Below are 27997 nucleotides of genomic sequence, written 5' to 3'. Positions count from 1 at the left end.
CACTTTAAGTTCTTTACTTCCCATCGAAAAGCATTATTCGTTTTAACGTATGGCTAGCAGGAATCGAACGAAGGAAATCCGAACGAACGTACAGAAAAAAGTCTTCACAACAGAGCGTCTCGTAAGGTAAAGGTAAAGTGGAAGGTTATTCAAAAAGCAACAGTACTTCACTGGTGTAATTGCAAGTAGTATGCCCTTGCCTTCCTCCGCTCTTTTTTACATGTGTTACCCAACCAGTTATGGGGCCTGGAGTTCAAGGTGGGCTACAAAGAACGGTGCAACTCGGTATCTTTCACATTAACAAACTTTAACAGAGGTGAAGGAAGTGTTACGAGACAGATGGAAATCTTAGCACTTGACCGGGAAGCCTCACGCTAGTCGAAAGGAATATGAAACTGAACCGCACAAGCCACAGACAGCTGCCAGAGTTCTCGTCATGGAGTTGTTTGATGAGTAAAATTTGAGGAGTAAGCGTCGGATTGTGTGGGAGATTTGTCAACAGCCAGCAATAACTTATTCCATGAAGTGCACGCCAGGAAGATGCAGTGAGATTGACAGGCACCCAGTTGGCTGTCACATTTCACAACGGGTAGCTGGTCTGTTCGAGAGAATGCGACAAAATTTTATACGTCGTTACAATACGTGCTTTGAGACTGAAAACTGTTGGACGAAGTAAAATAACTAATTACTCTTTTAAGACTATTAGGGAGCCTTACGTCTAAGTGCTCAGTTTCGGATCCTCTTCGTTGTGTAACCCTAACACTAACGGTGCTGGACGCCCTGTAGAATTCCAGATTCTATGTTGCTGGAATGTATTACAGGTGCTGTCAAGTGTAGTACGTAGCTTCAACAGGGTTAGTTGCGGAAAATGTCACAGTACAAGCAAAAACGTTTCAGTAAACATCGGTCCGCGAACGAGCCGTTTGCGAGGTAGTCGTGAGTGCGTGGTCACGACCTGCAACTGGATTCAGTATGAACTATTACCCAAATGATTATAAACGTATCGGAAATGTGAACTGATCATGTCACCACCTCATTGGACGTAGGTGTCACCTTTAGCCTACCTTAGCAGAAATAGACTACGGCCGCATTTTCCCCCCTGCTGTAGCCATCGACCGCACATTCTTCGCGTCTTTCAGTGAATCTATGATTCTGAAATTCCAAAAACATCTGTATCTTCCGTAGTGTTGGATCACACTGCACACTGATTGAAGGAAAGTGGTGTAAACAATATAAGGTTATGTAGTCTATTTAAATGAATTATATTACATCTCATATTGTTGCATGTCAGCTGGCAAACTATTCAAGAAATATTGTTCATCTGCTTTTGTTCCTAGAACAAATAGACTCTCTGTAATTGTACGTTATATATCTACAACAATAGGAGATGAATAAACTTTTAATGAACCTCATCTACCTTTATATCTGCTGTTTATTTTGAGGCCTTTATTACAAAGTTTCGGTGAAATCATTCGTTTAAATAATAATTCAGAGATCAATTTTTCTAATAAAACGTATAAAGATATGCATTTCCATCAGCGTGGTTCAAATGTGGTTCACTGAGAAGGGATGCCTAGATTATGTCTGCAATTCACTCGTAATAAAATAATAAATATAACAAGAACATATATTGTTAATTCATTCATTAAACGTAGAGAAAATGATTAAATTCCATGATTCTTTTGTAATAAGTTACTAGATACAAGCAGAAATTTTTTTTGATGATAGTGATCAATTATCCCCATATTATTGATCATAATTACAGTTGCATTAAATCTGCAGGGCCTAAAAGAAATTTACAGCAGTTGTAATATAGAATCGAAGTGCATAAACAAGGCTAAAAGAAAACGGCAAAATCAGCTTTTAGAGGAAAAGTGATACATTTTTTAAAAAACTATTTTGTGTTCGGAAACTTAGTTGAAGCTAAATCCCTGAAGGCCGAAACACAGTCATTTTTGTAACCATCCGGTGAGCTGTGTCAGTTAAAACCGATAAATGAGTTTTTAGCCGGAAAATCTTCCTGGTAGTTCTTGGCACAGCAGGTGACTGTTAATGACTAATTTGGTGTACTGTCAAATAAGACGATTGTACACGTTACATTTGAGTATTGTAATGAATTACATCGGAGTGTATCAGACTGTAACAATGATACTTTGCACCTGTAGATGTGAAGCATAATTGCCAGTTGAAGACTGTGCAGAAGTAGAAATTTGACCAGGCCAGAAAATCAAGACCATAATTAGTTGACGAGCTACGCAAATGTGAAAGTTTTCAGACTAGGAGTTCTGTTATAGCGGTCTTATGGTTGACACCCAAACTCGAGTATTTAAAAGACGTGAAATAAAGGAGCTTACAAAATAAAGCTATGCTCGTATAATGGAATGTTCAGATTAGAGCAGAGAGCAGGAAACTAAAGGTCACAAATGTCTTAGGTAAAGCAAATTGGAGGCTTGGATTCATTTCAAGGATTTTGGGAAGGTAAATTTTGTCTATGGAAGATGATGATGATGATGTTTGGTTTGTGGGGCGCTCAATTGCGCGGTTATCAGCGCCCGTACAAATTCCCAACCTTGCTCAGTCCAATCTCGCCACTTACATGAATGATGATGAAATGATGAGGACAACACAAATACCCAGTCATCTCGAGGCAGATGAAAATCCCTGACCCCGCCCGGAATTGAACCCGGGACCCCGTGCTCGGAAAGCGAGAACGCGACCTCGAGACCACGAGCTGCGGACTGTCTATGGAAGAAAGCCATAATTTGTAATAATGCTGCAGAATGTGTATCTGTATGTGATTGGTCTAACAGGGCTGTTACTAGGAAGGAAGGAAGCAGGATTAGGATTTAACATCCCGCCGACGACGTATCCATCAGGGACGGAGCACAAGGTCGGATCAGGGAAAGGATAGAGAAGGAAATCAGGCGTGTCCTTTTCAAAGGAACCATTCAGAAATTTGCCTTAAGCTTCTCAGAAAAAGCATGGGAAACCTAAATACGGATGGCCGGACGAACGCCGTCCTCGCAAATGCCAGTCCATTGTGCTAACCACCTGTACGTAGGCGATAAAGGGCAAACTCAGTGCTCACATCACTGTTTTTTACGTGGGACAGAGAGCCATTGTCAGCGACAGAAAAATATTCTAATGCAACACCTGGTTTCTGCACAGTATCCTCGACGTACATTTCCAAGAAATGTTAGAAATTTCCATATTAGACATTTCCATATTAGAAATATCAAATACCAGACTTCACTAATTAATCGACGATTTGTTGTTAGTAAGATAAATGTTTCATAGGAGCTGCGCGACTTAATGGCATGCGCTTGGTTGATTTGCAATATATACTGAAGAAGTCACAGATAAAATTACCAACTCCCAATTTGCTACAATGTCTACATTCAGTTCCACAACAATGGTATATTTTGCAGTTATAAAGGAAAATTTTTTCCACTCTTCTACCCTGCTCAGCGGTAAATCATTTTCTGATAATATCTAAAAGACTGTAGCTAAAGCAGAAAAAATTCGCGTATTTGGCATCAGTAAGGATATTTGCGCTTTGAGGCAAATTATCTTATAGATAGCCGTGAAAAATAAAATGAACTAGGCCAACCAGATTTAAGTTTCCCTAAATATTTTCGGAATTTCTCCTTCAGTATTAGCGCAGGCAGCTAGCGACATGATTCTACATTAATTTATCCATTTTACTGACTGCTGGGCTCCATGGCTGAGGATTACAATATTTTAAGAAATACAGCAATCAACCACTTTTTGATTGGTGTATTTCTTAAAGTAAGTTTCTACCTAATATCATAAATGTGATACTCCCAAGGAAACTCAGTCGTAGATATTTGGATTATTCGAGATCCATATTGTCTTGTGATAACAGAGTGTACTATTTGTCCTATAACGCCATAGTCACGAGGTCCTCGATGATGTGCTACGTATCAAAAAAATAGGACACATAACACATATTTTCAGAAAAACTTCCATAAAGCCTAAGTTGTGAAGGATGTGAAAACATAGAAGAACTTATATATTTTTTTTTAAAATTATCTCACTTTTTAAAACGGTTACAAAAAAGAATCTAAATGTGGGTAAGGTAATTCCAAGGCTATTTTACCCAAATTTGGTCGAAAACAAGCCTGTTTGCAAAGCATATCGCGTTCCAGCATTGAAGTTGTGCCGAGTTCAAGTATTACAGAGTACTGCTGTTATGGAATGTAATTAATAACAATTATATCGTTTAGTTACGCAAAAAAGAAGTTTAGAACTTTTAGTGGTTGATGGTAAACTACTGAAAATACTTAACAACGGACTCTTTTCTGGACCAAAGTGAAGGAGTTAATTGGAGTCTCTATGGTGATCGTTCCTTGTATTGATATTGTGAACTGTGTTTTGAGGGGTAGTAGGTAATGCAATCAACCTTCTGAACTGGCTTCTGTAAGACGATCTTCAATCCATTCCGAAAATAATCAATATTTAGCCCTTGCTGATTCTACAGGATAACTCCAACCTGGCATGATGAGTTACTCCAACATATGACAGCGTATGACGTTGTTGTAGTCATCAGTCCGAAGATCGGCTTGATGTAAATCCCTACGGTACTCTACTCCACAAAAGTCTAACCATTGCTGTATAACTTCAGGACCCTACATCCGTCTGAAACTGCTTACTTTCTTTGTCTCCGTCCCTATATTTTTACTCCTACACAATCCTATCAACCTATCTTTTTTTAAAGTTTGGTTATGCCCTAAACCCCTTCTCCCACCGTTTCTATTCGACAAAACCCTTCTTTTAATCAGGTAGTGACATGTGCTTATTTGTCCGCTATTCGATTCAGTGCTTCTTCATTAGTTACTCTATTTCCCCATACAGTCTTTACCATTCTTGATTTATTACCACTCTCCAGTATCTTCTTTTCTCTTTTTTGTCTCCACATTTCATTTTCGTATGATATTACACTCGGATAATACTTTCTAACATTTAAGTTTATGTTATCTGTTAACATATTTCTCTTTTTTCAGGAAACTCTTTCTTTTTATTTCCAGTCTGCATTTTATATTTTCTTTTCTTTCACCGTCATCGCTCATTTTGCTGCCCAAATAGAATATTCCATCTACTACTTTTAGTTTTTCTTTTTGTAATCTGTTTAGCTGACTGTCATCTGACTAAAAATAAGTGCGCTCTGTTACTCCTGTCTTAACTTTATTTATGTTCATCTTGTAATCTAACTAGACACCAGGACTTGACACCAAAAAGCCGCTTGAGATCAAGGTCACCCCTATTACAAACAGGGGAAGATGTATTTCCCTGCGATCCATGAGAGGAATGAAATAGTGGAGTAGAACGAAAGTCAAGAATAGACGTCTGGTTGATGATCAAAAATGCGAGCGGAGGGCTTCAACCTTTTGAGAAGACTATGCGCTACCCTTAACTGTGTGAGGACATACCTCGGAACATGTAGCGAGACAATCAACGTGGGACCTGTCAAATGACCCTCGTGCAAGTGTAGACTCAATCAGTCGATGGACCACCTGATCGAGTGCTCTGCGCATGGCTTTAGTGGTGAAACTGAGGACATACACAAACTCACGGACAATGTTATTTCGTCTGGCTTAAAAAGTTAAGTGAAACTTCGTAAAGTTTTATGTTATGTAATGTTGAATGTGCCTTATTTTATGGGGTAATCTCTTTCTTTGATAGTCGCCTCGTAAATCTGTACGAGTAATTAAAAGAGATTATAATCTCTTCAAGACACTATCAGTTTCATTTAACTGATCTTGCAAGTCCTCTGCAATCTCTGACAGGATTAGAACGTCACCGGCAAACATGTTTTTATTTATTCTTCATAAGATTCATTTTCGTTTTCTGATTTCTCCGTAGTTTCGTTTACCTCTAGCGCAATGTATGGTTTGAATAACGTGAAGGACAGACTGTAGCCCTGTCCAACTCTTTATTTCGACTTTTGCCTCCTTCTCGTGTCCTTCGACTCTATGAACTGCAGTTTGGTTTCTCTATGATTTATGACACTAACGAATGAAAAACACGGTGTATACAAGCTTTTAAAAGAAACCTGTTCCAAAAAGTATATTGCTGTGTTTTGTTGTTATTTGCAATCCGATATCTGTATGTATCACTTAATGATTTGTGTGAAATTGGAGTCGAAAACAAAACATCGCAGGACAGCGTGCATGCGAACAGCCCTCGCGGCCCTCCATAATTCGGAGAGGTCGCCGGTGTAACGTAGCATCAGAAGCGCAATTACGTCACTCTACCATCCTGCTGTAATAAGAGGCGGGAGTTTCCACATATCTCCAAATCTCGCTCTGGGAAAATGGCTTCACGCTGCATCTGTGGTAACAGCTTTAATGCTGAGACCTTCTATCTGCTGTAGACGTATCATACTCTTGCAAGAACTTCTCGAAAATTTCGAAGGACTGTCGCACTTAAATTTGTACACTGCTTTGCTATGTTGAAAGTGCACGTAAGATACTATGTCTTTCGCACTTCTTAGTTTCTAATTCCATTGCGCATTTTCCAAGGATGAGTATATAAATTTTTTTCGAACGTAATAGAATACTTGAAGTTCGTATTTATAAGACTTTTCTTACGATAGGATTTGTTGTATAAAGAATTTTTTTTAAATACATTTATCATTTTGGTATACTCGCACTAACGAAATAAAGTAATCATTTATTGTAATAAATAGTGTAAGTTAGTGTACCATATATCGTGAAATGCTTCATAACCCGTAGTTCAAAGGTTCAGACACTACACACTAAGGGCTGATGCTTCCTCATATAATCAATAATAATCTTTTTCACACTGAATCAAATGAGATGTCAGCCAGTTTTTGGTGTAAATACATGGAAGCTCAGCCAATAATGATGTAGGGCTGATCAGCTGAAGTGTGTGGCGGGAGAATGGTCAACCATCGGGCGTAAGACAGGAACGATAATTTGAAGCAGAAAAGTCTCGTAAAATTGGGCTCTAAAATACATAACCTACGATGTATGACTAATTCTGTCAAACAAATATCTTCTACTGCAAGCTCCTTGCTTTCCATATTTAGGAAGGCGGTAGCATGGACGAAAAAAGACAAAATTGTCTAGGAAACATGGGCTCTAAAATGCAGCATTAGGAGCTATAAGTACTTGCTCAGTAGAAGCGATGTGTTTCACAGTAGCGAAGGTGAACAAGTTCTTATAACTCTTAAGGTACGTATTTTAGAGCCCATGATCACTGGATATTTTCGGATTGGCCGAGCGGTTCTAGGCGCTACAGTCTGGAACCGCTCGACCGCTACGGTCGCAGGTTCGAATCCTGCCTCGGGCATGGATGTGTGTGATGTCCTTAGGTTAGTTTGGTTTAAGTAGTTCTAAGTTCTAGGGGGCTGATGACCTTAGAAGTTAAGTTTCATAGTGCTCAGAGCCATTTGATCCATTTACTGGATATTTTTTCTTGTTTTGGTCCACACTATCACCCTCAAAATATGGAAAGCAAAGTGCCTGCAGTAGAAGAGATTTGTTTCAAAGCGATGAAGATGAAGAAGCGCTCAGGGCTCTTAAGGCTTTCATTTGAGAGCCCATGTTTACCAATGAAGTGTGTGGCGGGAGAATGGTCAACCATCGGGCGTAAGACAGGAACGATAATTTGAAGCAGAAAAGTCTCGTAAAATTGGGCTCTAAAATACATAACCTACGATGTATGACTAATTCTGTCAAACAAATATCTTCTACTGCAAGCTCCTTGCTTTCCATATTTAGGAAGGCGGTAGCATGGACGAAAAAAGACAAAATTGTCTAGGAAACATGGGCTCTAAAATGCAGCATTAGGAGCTATAAGTACTTGCTCAGTAGAAGCGATGTGTTTCACAGTAGCGAAGGTGAACAAGTTCTTATAACTCTTAAGGTACGTATTTTAGAGCCCATGATCACTGGATATTTTCGGATTGGCCGAGCGGTTCTAGGCGCTACAGTCTGGAACCGCTCGACCGCTACGGTCGCAGGTTCGAATCCTGCCTCGGGCATGGATGTGTGTGATGTCCTTAGGTTAGTTTGGTTTAAGTAGTTCTAAGTTCTAGGGGGCTGATGACCTTAGAAGTTAAGTTTCATAGTGCTCAGAGCCATTTGATCCATTTACTGGATATTTTTTCTTGTTTTGGTCCACACTATCACCCTCAAAATATGGAAAGCAAAGTGCCTGCAGTAGAAGAGATTTGTTTCAAAGCGATGAAGATGAAGAAGCGCTCAGGGCTCTTAAGGCTTTCATTTGAGAGCCCATGTTTACTAGAGATTTTTGCTTCAAATGATCGTTCCTGTCGTATCCCTGGATACTGACTATTACTTCTAGAACATTACGTGTATATCAAGGTTTCTTTCAGTTCCATTCACGTGTGAAGTCCAGGAACAATGACTGCTTGGTGTGAACGATAATTACACAATCAGCCCGTCGATACTTATGGGGCTGGCGAAACTTCATGCCTGTAAAGTCTGTTCCTAAAGTTTTCTCTACAGTTTTTCACGAGATAAACACCGTTTATCTTTTAATTTTTGCTAGTTAATGTTTTTGAGAGTTTCTCATACTGTTTTCCGCCAGATAAACAAGTCCGTGTCCAATCGCACCACATTTCTTGTTGGCCACCATTAGCCCGATGTGACTTACGTAGCTTCAATAAAATTCGATTATTCGCAGTGCTTTTGCTTTCTGTGTAATGCCTTCTGTAGACAGACAGCAGTTGCCCAGTATCCAACCAATGAATTATAGCTTTCAATCTGCTTTACCTACAACTGAGCTCACGTGGTAATTGCATTTCATATACCTACACATTGTTACTTCCAGGAACATGTCTGACATTACAAACTACTGTTTTCCAACAGTTACTAGTGTAATTATAAGGTCATGCGTTTTTACGTTTCGTGAAGTAAACAAATTTACCTCCTTTTCTTGCATTACGAGTTAGTCGGCTCTTGTACGACGTTTACGTTCTAACGACATCTAAGTAGATAAGACCATAACTTCAACAGGACAAAATTTCGTCATAGATAACCGCGTCATATACAAAAAGTCTGCGATTTCAGCTAGTACTACTAGCTAAATGATTAACGCATAACATGAAAAATAGTAATCATATTACACTCTCTTGGGACACCCAGATTTCACTTCAGTGTCTGCAGACGACTCGTCATCCAGGATAAAATGCTGCCGAGAAAATTTCCATCGACTGTAATCGAAATTAAACATTCCATTAACACGTTATTTTTTTAATTAGACGCTGGTGTAGTACCTAAGCAAAAGATTACCGTAAGTCTTCAGACATCGAATCCTCGTTGTTAAGACTATCGATGACAATATCATATCATGTGGTAAACACATCTCTAGCAGAGCGTATAGAGCAGCAAGTTACATTAGATAAGTCTTTATAAGAGGACTCGACTAGTGCTGCAGATTTCGTATCAGGTACCGTAGGCAGGTTGCGATTGCAGCTGTGTACCAACGTAACTAGTGATACTCTAATTATAATCAACTCTCCATGTTCTGCTGTGAAATAATGAAGGCAGTATCCATCTGTATCATTACTGTCAGCTGCATCGAATGTCATTGTTAATTAAAATCTTACGCGCTCACGCTCGCTGAATAAGCTGCATTATATTTGGCAGGACTAATACTTGCAGTCTTACAGAAAAGTATAATGACAACTAGAAACTCCAAAGTGAATTATTTGGGCACATAAACGAATTTAAAATAGCTGTGTACCTTTTTTAGTGTAGCAAACAATGTATTAAACGAGCCTAAAATTCTAAATCCATAAACGTGCCTTGTCAAATATCTAAAAAACAGCTCTAGAAAAACTGAAGTATCGATCTAAATGTCACGTATACAACCAATTGTAACATATGCATGAGGAGTCTTGACTGAAAATTTTTAAAAAGTATGAGAGAGCTCTGAGAATAATTAGAGGGGAAAATGCTAAGCAAATCCTTGGGAGCAATGATGGGCCCTGTTTGTAGGGAATGGGGAATCCAAAAATCATAGAACTACGGTAGATGATGTAAAATATCCGTACATCCCTATGTAAGACCTCAGCGACTCCGTTCTGGGACACATCGTTGGATGTCATCTTACTAATAAATCTACCAGGCACATTTCAGCCCTCTTAAAGTTGCCCAAGTCTGCTGCTGGTGAGGAAACCGTGAGGAAGAAGTGCGAAGGAGCAGCTGCAGCTAAACAAAGGCCAGGTAGACGTCAAGTACTAACTGACAGGGACTGTCTGTCTTTGAGGCGGGCGGCTGTAAGAAATCGCTTGAAATCAGAGGGAGAAATCAAGTGTGAGTTTCAAAGTGCCTCCAGCAGCGCGACTAGCACAATGACTGTGCCTAGTGAATTAAAAATAGTGGGGTACAATGATCGAGCAATTCCTCATAAGGCACACATTTCTGTATTCAGCGCTAAATGAGGCACAGAGTAACGCCACTGGACAGTAGATGACTGGAAACGAGTCATTCAGAGTGATGAACCACGCTGTACCCTGTGGCAATCCGATGGAAGGTTTTGGGTTTTGCCTAGTGCCTGTAGACGCTAGCTGCCGTCATACGCAGTCCCAACAGAGGAGTACGGAGGAGTTGTGTTCTCCGTGCGTAAGGACTGGTTCCCTCTGCTTTTGGCTGTTACGGAATAATGAACTGCCATTGCTCCAGAGAGATTCAGACACTCGATTGAAATTGTCTCCGGCAAAGTTCAAGCCGTCGCGAAGGAAAAGTGTGGACACATCCCATATTAATATCCGCTAAAGGTATCCGGATATTTGCGATAAGATAATGTGAACGTCCAAATTCAAGAACATGCAAAAATAAGAGCTAAGGGGATTAAGTGTATTGGGCATGTAATGGAATCACATGACAGATACATCAAGGCTGTCGTCAGATGGAAGGGAACCACTAGGACGGCCGAGAATGATGTAGAAAAGGACAGAATTATTTAACTGTTGAATGGTCAGTACATTATAAAACTAAAAGTGTCGGACTGTTACGCTAGGAAAACTTCGAATTCATTGTGAAAAGAGACATGGTAGTTATTAAATGGAGTACTGAATACTCATTATAAAGTTTGAAAAACGAACCGCGAATGGTAAGTGTACATAGAAGAGACGAATCAACGTACACAACAACAATAATGTGGTGGTGGAGCTACAGCTATGTTCGAAAAGTTAAAAATCTCATAGAAACATAACGACCAAGAAGACAAAATTCTAACGCAGAAAAAGAAAGCAAGGATGTTATCCCTTGTTATTATAAGACGATATCCGGAGAAAGAGCTATGTTTATATCAAACAAGGATAGCGGCAAGAATATATCATAGAAGCTATGGGACGTCGACAAAAGTATTTTAAAATGCCTGTAATGAAGCGATTAGGTTAATGTGATAATTTTCAAGCAGTTTCGAATTTCACCATGAAACCTAGGAAACGGAATAATCATTTTGGATTATAGTTGCAAGGGGAAGAGTAAATGACTATGTAAAAAACTTCGTGTCGGGCACAAGTGTCACAGAGAATGGATATTGTATTATCACTGTTGTTGTGTTCGTACGGAAAACATATTAAAACCAGGCTCTGTTACGAGAAGATCTGGAATGCCTTCTACACCGTGAGGCATGATAGCAGCTTAATGGTGTTGTTTGAAACTGTGGATTACGTGCAAAATACTCTGGAATAAATCTACATTTTCATATACAACCCCTAACCACTGGACAGTACGTTTGGAGGGTAATTCGTAGCAGTATGTCGATTTTCTGTCCTGTTGTATGTGCGTACGGAGAAAGGGGAAAAAGGTTATCTTCAGCCCTCTGTACGTGCCGTCATTTCTCTGGTCTTATGCTCATGAACCCTATGTTAGAAATGTAGTAGTAGTTCTGTTCTCCGCAGCTCGTGGTCGTGCGGTAGCGTTCACGCTTCCCGCGCCCGGGTTCCCGGGTTGGATTCCCGGCGGGGTCAGGGATTTTCTCTGCCTCGTGATGACTGGGTGTTGTGTGTTGTCCTTAGGTTAGTTAGGTTTAAGTAGTTATAAGTTCTAGGGGACTGATGACCATAGATGTTAAGTCCCATAGTGCTCAGAGCCATTTGAACCAGTTCTGTTCATCCGTGGATCAGTTTTACAAGGATGTCGGACATGGCGTTGTTGTGGTATTCAGTCCAGAGGCTGGTTTGATGCAGCTCTCCATGCTACTCTATCCTGTGCAAGCTTCTTCATCTCCCAGTACCTACTGCAACCTATATCCTTCTGAACCTGTTTAGCGTATTTATCCCTTGGTCTTCCTCTACGATTTTTACTCTCGACGCTACCGTCCAATACTAAATTGGTGATCCCTTGATGCCTCAGAACATGTCCTACCAACCGATCCCTTCTTCTGGTCAAGTTGTGCCACAAACTTCTCTTCTCCCCAATCCTATTCAATACTTCCTCATTAGTTATGTGATCTACCCATCTAATCTTCAGCATTCTCCTGTAGCACCACATTTCGAAAGCTTCTATTCTCTTCTTGTCCAAACTATTTACCGTCCATGTTTCACTTCCATACATGGCTACGCTCCATACAAATACTTTCAGAAATGACTTCCTGACACTTAAATCTATACTCGATGTTAACAAATTTCTCTTCTTCAGAAACGGTTTCCTTGCAATTGCCAGTCTACATTTTATATCCTCTCTATTTCGAACGTCATCAGTTATTCTGCTCCTCAAATAGCACTACTCATTTACTACTTTAAGCGCCTCATTTCCTAATCTAATTCCCGCAGCATCACCCGATTTAATTCGACTACATTCCATTATCCTACTTTTGCTTTTGTTGATGTTCATCTTATATCCTCCTTTTAAGACACTGTCCATTTCGTTCAGCTGATCTTCCAGGTCCTTTGCTGTCTCTGACAGAATTACAATGTCATCGGCAAACGTCAAAGTTTTTATTTCTTCTCCATGGATTTAAAAACCTACTCCGAATTTTTCTTTTGTTTCCTTTACTGCTTGCTCTACATACAGACTGAATAACATCGGGGATAGGCTACAACTCTGTCTCACTCCCTTCCGAACCACTGCTTCCCTTTCACGCCCCTCGACTCTTATAAACGCCATCTGGTTTCTGTACAAATTGTAAATAGCTCTTCGCTCCCTGTATTTTACTCCTACCACCTTCAGAATTTGAAAGAGAGTATTCCAGTCAACATTGTCAAAAGCTTTCTCTAAGTCTACAAATGCTAGAAACGTAGATGTGCCTTTCCTTAATCTATTTTCTAAGATTACAGTTTAAGAACAAAAAAACGTAATTTGTATATACAGGTATGTACATACTTATAGGCCTAGTTCGAAAAGAATGGGACAGGTAGAACCATCCCGCTGTTGGCGTGATGTACGTTAGGGAAGCCACGGAAAACCTAATGAGGATGATGGACAGAGATTGGAGTTTCCATCCTTCGAAATAGAAGGCCAGTCCGTTTAAAAACGGATCAACCTTTTTCGACTTATCCTTAGTGTAAATATACTGTTTTATTTATACAGGGTGAATCAGAATTCTACCGACAAACTTTCGGAAGCTGTTCAGGGATACATTCTGAGTACGTTGGTATGAGACACCCACCGTCTCCGGCATTTCATTACCGATTAATAATGTAATTATGATTTCAGAAAATGCCTGTTGGATTAACTATTTGGTTCTTCGGCCAACGTTTGTTTGATGATTTTGTCGAAGTTTTGCCTGCAGGAGTAGCTGGCATTCTGAATGCTTTACCCTCCATTGCTGGTGGTCGGGCTCGTGCTGGCGAGTCTGTGTACCTGGAGCGCCAACGTCTGAGGGCTTTTACCTGCTGTGGTTGTCTCCTTGCTTCCTGCAACGGTCGTTCAGTGCAGCACGGGATTCCAGGATCCGTTCATCCTGAGGCTTTGCCCTTTTTTGTCGCAGCTATTGTAATTCTTGTGGATCTCTATTGCTTCCCGGAACAAGCGGTCTTGGTAGCTCTTCACCACAGCAGTAACTTCCGTGTCGGCCCATTTTATTATGTGGTCGGCCTCACACGACGCATGCTCCACCTGCAATACCGTTTATGTTCAGTGATCCTGGTGTTGATAGAACTTCCAGTCGTTCCAACATATACTTTCCCACATATACAGGTCATGCGGTGTATTTCCGACATTGCAAGTGGCTCCCTTTTGTCCACTGTCTATCTGAGAGTCTCTTTGATCTTCTAAGCTGGTTTGTAAATAGTTATCACACTCTGTTCGCGTAATACACGGTCGATTCTGTCTGACACCCTGAGGTTGTGTGGCAGGAAGACCGTACCCAACATTTCGTTTTTCTGCGTTTCAATCCGCCGAATATTAGGTTTCGTGACAGTTCTTACACAACTGGTGGAGTATCCATCACATCTCAGAATGTTTTCCAAATATTGCATCACGTGTTAAATGTGCTGCGGCTCATAAATTCATCTATCGGGCGTTACGAGCGTATTAAACATCCCTCATATGTGGCTGTGATGATGGTTTGACAGTTTGTACGAGTATCGGTCCCCGTGTGTCAGCTTTTGATACACGCTGTGTCCCAGGTTCTCACCATTCCTGGCAACTGGCATATTTAGACTGGGTACCTGTTGGTACTTTTCTGCCTCTATAGCAGATTTTATATTGGCACGGATACTTCCTTAAACATCTGAACAGTCAATACAGACACAAAGCTAGCTGGACCAAGACACAAAACGAGATACATCAACTCCATAACGAGCTGCCGGAGACAATGGGACGAAATAAAATAAATACTCAGAAGGTATCTCTGATCAACCTTTGAAAGTTTGTTTATGTGGTTCTGGTTCATCCTGTATATTCCTGCAAATAAGTTATTAAATAAAAGAAAAAGCTAGTGCTACACAGTTCCTTTCTGAACGCCGATCACTGCACTGCATTCGTAATGCCTGGATAACTCAGTGGGTAGAGCATTTAACCCCGAAAAGAGTTTGGGGTTCAAGTCCCAAGGAAGTTTTGAAAATCTAGTGCTAGTTGATCCATTTCTCAACATCAGTGGCTGCACACACACACACACACACACACACACACACACACACACACACACACACACACACACAAACACACACACACTATCAACTAACATTAGAGATATGATGATGATGTTTGATTTTGTGTACTACTACTTCCCATTTCCGTGCCTGAAAAACTAAGTTAGCACTCATCAGTGAGTAATGTGTTGAGCTCATAAAGAGGATAAGATGTTAGTATAATGCATTGCAGGGGTTCCGTGAGAAAACCTACACCGAAAATAAAAACTTTAGTGCAAAGGCGTGCCGTGAATTAATAGAAGTTTTTTATTATTGTTTACATATGATAGTCGCAGTTGAATTGCTGTTCAGTATTCTGCGAAATGTGGTCCTCTGAATTTACCGAAAACGGTTTCACCCAAAGATTGTCATTTAAGTTGCTCGAACATCTCCCTTCACTGGCTGTACCTATCTGTTATGGTTCTAACAGCGCATTCCTAAATTCCATGGCTGCTTTCATGCCACCTTGACAAGCACTCGAGACTCTGCAAAAATATTCTATAGCTGGTAGCACTAGCGTCTTGTATGTAATTTCGTTAACAGATGCGGTGTACTTTCAAGGCTTTGCAACAAATGTAAACCATACCTATTACTGATTTTGCATGTTATTGCCATTTTATGTCGCTTCTTAGTATTACCTTTAAATATTTGACCGAGCGAGGTGGCGCAGTGGTTAGCACACTGGACTCGCATTCGGGGGGACGACGGTTCAATCCTGCGTCCGGCCATCCTGATTTGGGTTTTCCGTAATTTCCCTAAATCGCTTCAGGCAAATACTGGGATGGTTCCATTGACAGGGCACGGCCGACGTCCTTCTCCATCCTTCCCAAACCCGATGAGACCGATGACCTCGCTGTTTAGTCTCTTCTCCCCAAATCAGCCCAACCCTAAATATTTAAACGACGTGACGTGATCCAGTAATTGCTGCTAATTTCCTAATCAGATACTGTCTCTTTATGTGTTTTTAGGCTTTAATTTCCTTCTATCCAGGTTTAGCCAATAGATACGCCAAGCTGAAATTTAATTCCATTCTTTCTACGTTTACTTAAGGTCTTCCAATGATGATAATTACGTATTAACAACAGCATCGCCAGCGAACAGTGTTGCTGACGTTACTACATAAATCATTTGTGAGTATTGAGAACAAGAATTGATACTGAAAAATGGGACCTACGATAAACAAAACTGAACTACAATTTTTTAGAACATTCCTGCATCCAAAGCCATCAGGTGAGCGTTGCAAGATGTTGGTCAGAGGAACAGAAATCACATCGTTCATGCTAAAGTGCCGTGTTGTCTTTGGAAATTTCTACTCCTGATACACTTCCCCAGAGGCCAGCTTTCACTGCGAGCAGCTGGTCGCTTCTCGGCTGCTGTCATCCATCCACAGGAGTGTGTTTTCTCCAGTTCCCACAGTCGCAACCTTGCTTTTCAGGTAAGACGGTTACAGTTTCGCAGGAGACTTTCCGGGATCTCAGCAATGTGGGGATCCCTGGATTAGGACAGGAGTGCCATTTAAGCGTTAGGAGGAGGAGCACGTCATGTCAGACCACACAGTCAACTTACTGCAAGATCACGGTTTTAACTCTGAAAGCACTCACTACCATTTAATAGGGCGAGCACTGCACGCCTCAGTGCTATAGAGAAACGAAACAATTTAGTTCTTTTTTGTTAAAGTTTCCAAAACCTTTTGATCCTTCTGGAAGAAAAAACGTTGCCGTGAGATACGAAACTATTTTTGTGACTGGAATGAAAATATCCTGGCAGGAAGAACGAAGTACGTTATCTTGGACTGAAAATTATCTACAGATACTGACGTAATGTCTGGTGCGTTACAGGAGAGTGTGACAGGACCTTTGCTGTTCGTATTCTACATTAATTACATAGCGGATTTTATTCTTAGGGTTTTCACAGATGAAGCCCTCTATGAGGATATTCTGTCCGGTACAAACTGTAGCAACATCCAATTAGATGTCGAAAGAGTATCAGCTTGGTGCAAACACTAGGAATTTGTTTTTTATGTAAACAAAATACGAAGTTGTTGACTTCACGAAACTTGAAAGCGTGGTACCTTTGAGTATTGGATTGAAGAGTCACAATAGTCAGTCACGTCTTAGCAATATTAGGTAGTAACAATGTGTAAGTGACTATACAGGCTCAGTCGTAGGTAAAGTAAAATGCAGGCTACGATTCATTGGTACGAAGCTGGGAAACTGCAGTTTTGCTGCAAACGAGATTGCATACAAAACACTAGTGTGACGCATACTTAGATGCTATTCAACCGTTTGGGACCCATATACGTCGGACTAACAGGGGAGAACAAAGAACGGCAGTGGCAATGATCACAGTCCTGTTTAACTGACGAGAGAATCTAACAGACAGTGGAAAAATCTTTACTGCCAGACTCTCGAAGACGCCCAGTTTAGAAAACCTGAAGAGCCCACTCTCAGGGCAGATACTAAAAACTATTGGTCAGACCCTCATCTGTGCATCGAGTAAATAAAATAAGATGAATATCAGAGGCGTTAAAGCAGTCATCCTGCTCTCACAGTCAATGAATGCAACTGGAAGAAAGCAAATATATCGTACAACACAACACGTTTCAGTGATCCAGTGAATATAAATACGTGTGTAGAACACACAACAGTGCATGTACTGAGAAAATAAAGTTAAGGGTGCATCTAAGGAAACGGAGTGTTAAAATGATTTAATTCTTACCTAGATCCAGTTACCGTTAATACAAAATTGTGTTTATTTTCGCAATAGCAGGCAAATGAGTCAGGAAGAAAACACTCAAACAGACGACAAGATGATGAATTTCAGTTATGAATTTTGAAAGAAACTTGAAAGCGTGATACCTTTGAGTATTGGATTGAACACGGGGGCGTGCTCCAGGGACCATGTAGGAAGGAAAAGCGCCAGTAAAATCAGATACCGTTTTGCTTCATTTTCGAGTCAGTGCTGCATCCAGTCTAAGTCAGTTTCCATGCACTATCAATGCTTAATAAGAAATGCTATATGAAGAATGGTTTTACAAAATCCAGGAGCTATAGAGGTGACAAATGCTGCCGCTGTGATAACAAAAGCTGATATGTCAATTAAACATGGGGTCTAAAATGCATACCTTAAGAGGTGTGAACATTGCTCACCTTGGCTAGTGTGAAACACATCTTTTCAGTGCTCGTAGCCCTTAAGATATGCATTTTAGAGCTCATGTTTACTAGATTTTTTTTCTTGTTTTCGTGTAAGGAACCTGTCCCTAGAACTTCTCTGTGTTTTTCTGGGACATCCTCTGGACGTAAGTCCGGGATGGTGCAACTCCCTGTCCGGGGATTCTGATTCTTTGAACTCCCCAAACAACTGCGTATACTGGAATAACTCGCTGATAACAGATTCTCTAATTTTTGTCCAACTGAATGAAGGTTGCACCATGACTGTAGGCAAGGAACATCGTGATTCAGTGACTGTGAAACTGGACCTATGCTTAATTACCCGTCCAGACGTCCACATTCAGATTTTCTGTGGTTTCCCTCATTTGCTTACGAAATATACCGTGTGATTGTGTTGAAAAGGAGACGTTCTATTTCCTCCCCAGTCTTTTCCCATTCGTAGTTGGTACTCTGTCTCTAGTGAACTCATCGTAGAGAGGGCATTAAATGCAACGATTCTCTGCTTGCTTCAACTGAGCAAGATGTCGGGGGAACGCAGAATTGTAAATTCCTTTCATAAAATGGCTGGTTTACACTGAGGTGACAAAAAGTCACGGGATAGCGACATGCACATATACAGATGGCGACAGCATCGCGTACATAACGTGTCAAACGGCAGTGCATTGGTGGAGCTGTCATTTGTTCTCGGGTGATCCAGGAGCAAACGTTTCCAATGTGATTATGGCCGCCATACGGGAATTTGCAGACTTTGGATCTGGAGCTAGACGCATGGGACTTTCCATTTCGGAAATAGTTAGGGAATTCAATTCTCCGAGATGTACAGTGTCAACAATGTGCTGAGAATACCAAGTTTCAGGCATTACCTTTCGCCACGGCAACACAGTGTCCGACGGTCTTCACTAAACGACCGAGAGCAGCGGCATTTGCGTAGAGTTGGCAGTGCTAACAGACAAGCAACACTTCGTAAAATAACCGCAGAAATCAATGTGTTGCAGCAAAATTTGGCATTAATGGACTATGACTGCAGACGATAGAATGCTAATACCTCTGCTAACGGCACGACATCGCCTGCAGCGCCTCTCCTGGGCTCGGGACATTATCGGTTGGACAGTAGACGACTGGTAGACCATGACCTGGTCAGATGAATCCCGATTGCAGTTGGTAAGAGCTGATGGCAGCGTCTGAGTGTAGTACAGACACCACGAAGCCATGGACCCAAGTTGTGGCCGGCCGGAGTGGCCGAGCGGTTCTAGGCCCTACAGTCTGGAACCGCGCGATCGCTACGGTCGCAGGTTCGAATCCTACCTCGGGCATGGATGTGTTTGATGTCCTTAGGCTAGTTAGGTTTAAGTAGTTCTAAGTTCTAGGGGACTGATGACCTCAGAAATTAAGCCCCATAGTGCTCAGAGCCATTTGAACCATTTTTTGAACCCAAGTTGTCAACAAGGCACTGTGCAAGCTGGTGGTGGCTCCATAATGGTGTGGGCTGTGTTTACCTGGATTGGAGTAGATTATCTGGTCCAACTGAATCGATCATTGACTGGAAGTGATTATGTTCTGCTACTTAGAGACCATTTGCAGCAATTCATGGACTAAAGTCCATGTTCCCAAACAATGATGAAATTTTTATTGATGACAATGTGCCATGTCACTGCGCCACAATTGTTCGGTATGGGTTTGAAGAACATACAGGGCAATTAGAGTGAATGATCTGGCCACCCATCGAACATTTATGGGACAGAATCAAGAGATTTCATGCATAAAATCCAGAAGCGGCAACGCTTTCGTAATTATGGACAGCTATAGAGGCAGCATGGCTCAATATTTCTGCAGGGGACTTCCAACGACTTGTTGAGTCCATGCCTCGTCGAGGCGCCGCACTATGCTGGACAAAAGGAGGTCTGACACGACATTAGCAGGTGAGCCGTCACTTTCGTCATCTCAGTGCAGAGCGACAATCCACAGCCATGTGAACCAACTTCTCAGAATCAAATGGAGAGTTTCGATGTAATCTTTTTAGTGCTGCGTCGGGTGTTCCTCAGAACTGTTCCTTGGTGCAGAATCATTAGGTTAAGGGGTTAAAGCTACAGCAGAGTTTCGGTTTTCCATCCAGGTCGAGCTGGAGATAGAGTGATGGGGAACAAATTTTTACAGTTGGCCTTAGCATGGATATTCGGCTCAAGGGAACACGAAGTAACCACACAGGGGTGACTCGGCTAACACCTAAACCCCACATTTAACGAGTTCCCCTCGAGTGTCTTAACCTTGATCGGTGGTATTCACTATTACTGAAAACGTAGGAAGGAAAGTCACGCTGTGATTGCTGAAGAGCGAGTATTTGACAAACTTCGTAGATAAATCTGACAAATTGCGCATTAACAGCTGAAGAGAACCATTGCTCATGAATAAAGCTATTAGCAATACATCAGTCGAAACACTGTAAATTACATACGTCGGGACTAACCTAAAGTGGAATGATCGCATAAAACTGTGTGGGAAAATTATAAGCCAGGTTAACAACCGTTGGAAGAACCCTAAGGAAAACAACCACGAAAGAGAACGCTTAAAAATACTTGTTCGAGCGATTGTTGAGTACCACAAGACCGTCTGAAACCCTTACCAGATAAGATTAACAAAAGAGGTAGAGAAGACCCAACAAGGAGTCCCGCATTTCGTTACGTAGTCGTCTAGTGTGCGCGACAGCCTTACAGAGACGCTTATCAACCTCCAATGGTAGATGCCACAAGAGGCGTTGTACATCACGATGAGGATTACTGTTAGACTTCCTAGTGATTTCATTCTAAGAAGGGTCATGTAAAATAGTACTGCCTCCCACACACATCTCGTGAAATGTCCACGACCTATACTTGAATATTGCTCATCAGTGTGGGATCCGTACCAGATCGGGTTGACGGAGGAGATAGAGAAGATCCAAAGAAGAGCGGCGCGTTTCGTCACAGGGTTATTTGGTAACCGTGATAGCGTTACGGAGATGTTTAACAAACTCAAGTGGCAGACTCTGCAAGAGCGGCGCTCTGCATCGCGGTGTAGCTTGCTCGCCAGGTTTCGAGAGGGTGCGTTTCTGGATGAGGTATCGAATATATTGCTTCCCCCTACTTATACCTCCCGAGGAGATCACGAATGTAAAATTAGAGAGATTAGAGCGCGCACAGAGGCTTTCAGACAGTCGTTCTTCCCGCGAACCATACGCGACTGGAACAGGAAAGGGAGGTAATGACAGTGGCACGTAAAGTGCCCTCCGCCACACACCGTTGGGTGGCTTGCGGAGTATAAATGTAGATGTAGATGTAGATGTAGGTTTTAAGACCACGCATCATTCGGAAATGGAACAGAACAGGGGAGGTGAAATCATAGGGGTATGTGAAATACCAGCCGTACGGTGGCTTAGAATACGGATGCAGATGTTCCTCGAAGAGCTCATTTGAATAAAAAGAAATTTTACTTATAATCCGTCTTGATTGCAATTTTTTTTATTCATATGACTGGTTTCAGTTCATTCAGAACCATCTTCAGATCTGATATTTCAGTTACAGGAGTAACCCGACCAAATCCAGCAACTTTCACATGCTTTCACAGTAATTATATTCGTAATAACGAGAAGATATTCTCTAAAAATTGCGAGTAAATCAACCAGGAACCAGTCTAGACGGGCGAATGTCACAGGTCAGACTTGTCCAAATTATTTTTATGCGAACATCGCAGTAAGACAGTTATAGTCCAAGAAATATTCAGGGATGTTTAATTTTGGCTCTACTGCGCACGAATGGAATACGTCGCGAGGGAATTGCCGAGTACATTAGCTCAGTTCGTGATTTATGAATTTAGACAGCGAAACGATGTTGGCAAAGAGTCGAACCACAGGAGCCTTCCGTGAATAAGGAACGCGAGAGTGAGATTACGGATCTCCGTGCCCCATTTGTCGATCGACGCGAACTCGTCGGTCTTTTGGCATCACCGATCTTGTCCAGTTTGACAGATTCGGTGGGGCTCTCAGAAAATACAATTTGGAATTATTCCACGAAAGGCAGGTCACATCGGCGATAACCTGTCTCTACGTTAGCTTCGCGGCCCGATTAATTATAAAACGGACAAGCGGCGCGGGCGGTCGCTTACTTTGTGACAAATCGGAAACCGCGGCGGGAGGCGGCGCCCGCCCCCGCCTGCGCCTCCTCCCACGCAGTACAGATTCGCGTGCGCCGCCTTCCCGAAAGAAAAAATGAGGAAAACCAGGCGCAGCAAATTCGGTGAGCGCGGCGCGGCACGGCACGGCGTGGTGCGTCGGCGTCGGCGCGGAGCCGGCGGCGGGGGTGGCAGTGGGCGGGCCCGCCGGCGACGCCATGCTTCCTGCCGCCCCCGCCGCCGCCGCCCCCGCCGCCGCCGCCGCAGCGCGCCAACTTCAAACGCGCCGCGCGCGCCGACACCAGGCCACCGCGGCCGGGGGCCAGCGGACGTCGAAAGTTTGCGTAACACTGGACTGAATCCTGAAATATAAAATAACCCTAGGTTTTCTACACCCATAACAAAGGGAAAGAACCATCTGTTCCAGGATCTAGGAGGGTATTTTAAGCTCGAATTATTCACACTCGATATCTTTCAAATCAAATGTGCGAGAGAAAAAGGACGTTCACTACTTACGTATTTGCAAACGGCATTCCAGGCGGTTGACTAATGTCAGAGATTCGATCATACAGAATATTTTCATAGGTATGTGACCACCTGAAGAAATTTTGAGTAACAGAACTCATCTTTAATAGTGGGCGGAGAACGTTCATCCACAATATCAAAAGCGGCCAAGGAAAGGTAACTGGATGATTAACGTATCCACTATTCATAAATGATTTATCAGATAGGAGCAATAGCACTAAAAAATTGTTCGTTGACGATGCAGTTGTCTACAGAATCCTTGCACGGTCGTACAACAATGCAGTAAGACTTGGACCAAATAAAGACTTGGTGTAGCAAATTGCAGCAATATTTGAATGTGCATGAGTGCAAGAAAATTCATATAAATATAGAACTCGCTAGTATCAGAGTACGAGATTGGTGACGAACAACTGGAGCACGTCACGTCGTATAAGGATTTTGGGGTAACGGGATAATACTAATGCAATCCGATGATCTTGTAAAACCAGAATTATGGAAGGTGAAAGGAAGACTTGGATTTCTGAACTCATTCTGGAATAATACGCCAGCCGGGGTGGCCGTGCGGTTCTAGGCGCTTCAGCCTCGAACCGCGCGACTGCTATGGTCGCAGGTTAGAATCCTGCCTCGGGCATGATGTGTGTGATGTCCTTAGGTTAGTTAGGTTTAAGTAGTTCTAAGTTCTAGGGGACTGATGACCTCAGATGTTGAGTCCCATAGTGCTCAGAGCCATTTGAATAATTTTTTTGGAATAATACAATGCATCTGTAAGTAAATCACACACAAGACTCTAGCGTGAGTATTGTTCCTGTGTTTGGAGTTCTCATTGAGTGGGCACAACGACAGGCGCCGAGCGAATTCATGGATGCGCTGCTAGGAACGTAACGTATTTGTTTGGCGCAAAAAATGGCAATCCCTGGACTAAAGGCGACATAATTCTCGCGAAACCCCGTTGGATGAATTTAAAGAACCTGCATTTGAAAAGGATTATGCGATTATCATCCTGCCGTCAGCTACATTTCGTGTGGATATGAGCGTAAGACAAGACATTTGGGTAAGTGATTCGCGGATGGATTGCAATACAAAATATTTAATATTGGTACAATATACCCTCCACAGTGGCTTGCGGAGTATTCAGTACGCACATAGATTTTAATGTAGGTAAATATATAGACACGAAGCTCCTACCATTTGAATATGCGACCACTGAACAATAAATGGAACCAGTCAACCTTCAAGTATATAGACGATTCTGTGCGGGTTGATTTAACGTAGAATGACCATAATATTCGACGGAATAATAGAATACATACAAAAGTTAGCACTTTCTCAAGTATATTGTTGTTTCCGCCTTAGTGATTCCCTGTCGGAAAGGTAACAATTCATTATAATTGATGCGAAGTCATCGACGGAAGCTGAAGTGATATCTGACTTTCCCCAAGGAAGTGTTATAGGCCCTCTACAGTTCTTAAATGTATCATTATCATAAAATAAAAAACAAATGTAAGATGATTTATAGATGATATGTGGATAGCGCTAAAAGTGGTAACTGGCTGAAGACAATAAAAAGTGCGAAGTCCCCCACATAAGTGCTAGAAGGAACTCATTATAATTCGGAAAAGCGATAAAGAACACAAATTTAGTCTGACGAGTCAGCTATATCATTACGGATTACTATTACGAACAACTTAAATTGGATCATCACAGGGAAAATGTGTGGAAAGGGAACCAAAGACTGCGTTTTTGTGACAGAATGCTTAGGAGATTCAACAGATCTACTAACGGTCCTCTTTTGGAGTATCGCTGCGCTGTGGACCCTTACCAGGTAAGACTGAAAAAGTATAAAGGAGGTCAGCTCGTTTTTTATTGTCACGAAATGGGAAAGAGCGAGTCACAGATATAAGCGAATTAGAATGGCAATCAATAAAACAATGGCGTATATCGCTGCGGCGAGATCTTTTCACGATATTTAAATCACCAAACTTCTCCTCTAAATGCGAAAATATTTGGTTGTTGACATCCACCTACATATGAAGAGCTGACTCTCGTAATAAAATAAGAAGAATCAGAGTTCCCGCAGAAACATTTACTTGTCCGTTTTTCCTTATTGCTATCGAGAGTGGAACGGTAGATGAAGAATCAGAAAGAGGTTTGATGAACCCTCTGCCAAGCACTTACAGGGGTCGGAAAAAAGTATATAAACACCGCGATTAATGAGCGCTTGACCATAAATTCAAATGATAGCCAAGCCTGCAGGATGAGCTGTTGTATTCGACCACGAATGGCACCTGTGCTATGTCAACATTACGCCGCAAGTGTCAAAAGTGGTCAAAACAGTATTTTGTTTAGTTGTGAGTGCATCAGTAAACAAGGTAGCCGAAGTGTCTGGTGTTTCATGAGGCACCATACCGAAGATTTATGCGACGTACAAGGAAAGTGGAAAGAAAACATCAGCCACTAAGCGTGTGGTGAGTTATCGTGGCAGACGCTCGTCGAAGAGGACTTTGACGAAAAATAAGAGGACAACAGCTGGAAAAGTTACTGCAGAACTTAATGTCGCACTCTCTAACCCTGATAGTACCAAACTAACATGCAGGGAGCTCCAAAAGCAAGTTATTTAAGGGCAAACTGGAATTCCAAAACACTCATCAGTGCTACAGATGGGCCGGCCGGAGTGGCCGTGCGGTTCTAGGCGCTACAGTCTGAAGCCGAGCGACCGCTACTGTCGCAGGTTCGAATCCTGCATCGGGCATGGATGTGTGTGATGTCCTTAGGTTAGTTAGGTTTAATTAGTTCTAAGTTCTAGGCGACTGATGACCTCAGAAGTTAAGTCGCATAGTGCTCAGAGCCATTTGAACCATTTGAGTGCTGCAGATGCCCGTAAGAGGAAAATGTGTTGCCGATGCCGTAAAACCTGTACTCTGAAGCCACTGCAGAAAGTCATTTGATCGGATGAGTCTTGTTTTCATTGTTTCCAACTTCTGTCCGAGTTTATGTCCCAGGAATGGAACATGGCAGAGGTTAGGTGATGAATTCGGCAGCCATATCGTGGCATTTGATGGGTTCGGTGGTTACTCTCCAAGTGACCATTTGGGCTGGACAGGTCCATTCCACGGTTCAGTGTTTGTTCCCTACTGGTGATGCTGTGTTCTATGGCGACAGAGCCACCGTTCATAGAGCTCTCATCGTCCAGAAGTGATTCTGTGAACGTGAAGATTTATTGTCCCACCTCCCCTGGCCACCAAAGCATCAGATTTCAGTATTATTAAGCCTTTCTGCGCTACTTTGGTGGGAGAGAGCGTGATAGCTATCCACCTCCACCCACTGGTGATGTGTTGTGTTTTTGGTGTTTCCATATTTTTGTCCACCCCTGTAAGTGTGAAAACTAGAGTTTTCATGTCGATGTGGATGCAGATGCAGAGTGGTCTGAAGTAGCTCTCCAAGCTAGTCATTTCTGTGAAGCGTTCATCTTTGCATAGCTACTGCGTTCTACATTAATCTTCTTACTGTAGTCAAGCCGTCTACCGCTACAGCTTTAACCCTCCTCCCTCAACACACACACGCACACACACACACACACACACACACACACACACGCACACATACTTCGCTCCATGACCAATTTAACTATTTCCTTATTCCTCTCGATCTATCCTAACAGCCGATCCCTTGTTGCTGTCACTGTCTGCCATAAGTTTCTTTTTTCCTCTTTTCGATTCTGTGTCCCCTCATTAGTAATCTAATCCACTCATATAACCTTCAGCGCCCTCCTGTGACACCAAATTTAAGAAGCTAGTATTCTCTTCTTGTCCAATCTGTTTATCGTCTATTTTTCACTTCCGTACAAAGCTACTTTCGAGACGAATATCTTCAGAAAACATTTCCTAATACTTAACTTCCAATTTGATGTTGAAAAATTGTAGATATAGATGTAGATGTAGAATTGCTCTTTTTCAAAATTAATTTTTTCTATTGTCTGTTTGTACTGAATATACTCTCTGCTTCGGCCATCGTCGGTAACTTTGCAGCCCAAATAGCAAAACTCATCTACTACTTGTAGTATTTATTTTATATTATAATTCCCTCAGCATCGACAGGTTTAATTCAGATACATCCCATTACCATTGCATTACTATTGTTTACGTTCAACTTTTTTCAAGGCACTATCCAATAATTTCGTCTGATCTTCAAAATCCTTTTCCATCTCTGACAGAACTACAATATCGTCGGCAAAGTTCAGAAATTTAATGTCTACTCGTTGAACATCCGTTCCCTTTCCAAATATCACCTTAATTTCCTTTCCTGTACGATCGATTTACAGACTGAATAACATCGCGGTTACGCTATTTTCCTGTCTCACTGCCTTCTGAAATTTTGCCTTCTTTTTATGCCCTGCTACTCTTGAACATACAGTTTGGTTTCTTTATAAGTAGTAGATGACATTTCGCTTCCTATATTCTTTTCCTCTACCTTCAGAACTTTGAGAATTTTAAAGAGTGTATTCCCATCAACCGTGTCAAAATATTTCTCGAAATGTACAAATGTTATAAATGTAAGTTTGCCTTTCTTCAGTCAATCTTCCAAGATCATTTGCAGGTCCTACATCCTCGCGTCTCCTATTTTTCTCTGGAAGCGAACCTGATCTTCCCCGATATCTAAGATATGATACCGCGTGAATACGCAATCCGAGGCCAATAAATAATTACAATAATAATAATGACACATTATTATTCATTCTTAGATCATTTTTTTTTAATTATGTGGACAAGTCATATAGAAAAACGTATGGAGAATATAGATAATGTAACAAGTTTTCATCGTATTATGTACACACAATGATAATCTTAATTTCTAAGTTGTATCTCATCACTTCTAGGGTCACATACGGGGCAAACCCCTAGGCTACTGACAGAATTACAAAGATTGTTTAGGGATATTTAACGGTATTTTGATATACTGGACCCGTGATCTTCGGTGACTCGTTTCCACAATAACTGCATTTCATTTTATTTCGCGTCCCATTATCTTTATGTCCGTATTGCACTCAAAATATCTGCGCACAGTTCAT

The sequence above is a fragment of the Schistocerca cancellata genome, chromosome 4, assembly GCF_023864275.1.
Source record: "Schistocerca cancellata isolate TAMUIC-IGC-003103 chromosome 4, iqSchCanc2.1, whole genome shotgun sequence".
Taxonomy (NCBI): Eukaryota; Metazoa; Arthropoda; class Insecta; order Orthoptera; family Acrididae; genus Schistocerca; species Schistocerca cancellata.
The sequence above is the reverse complement of the archived record's forward strand: the minus strand, read 5'-3'. Positions refer to the sequence as shown.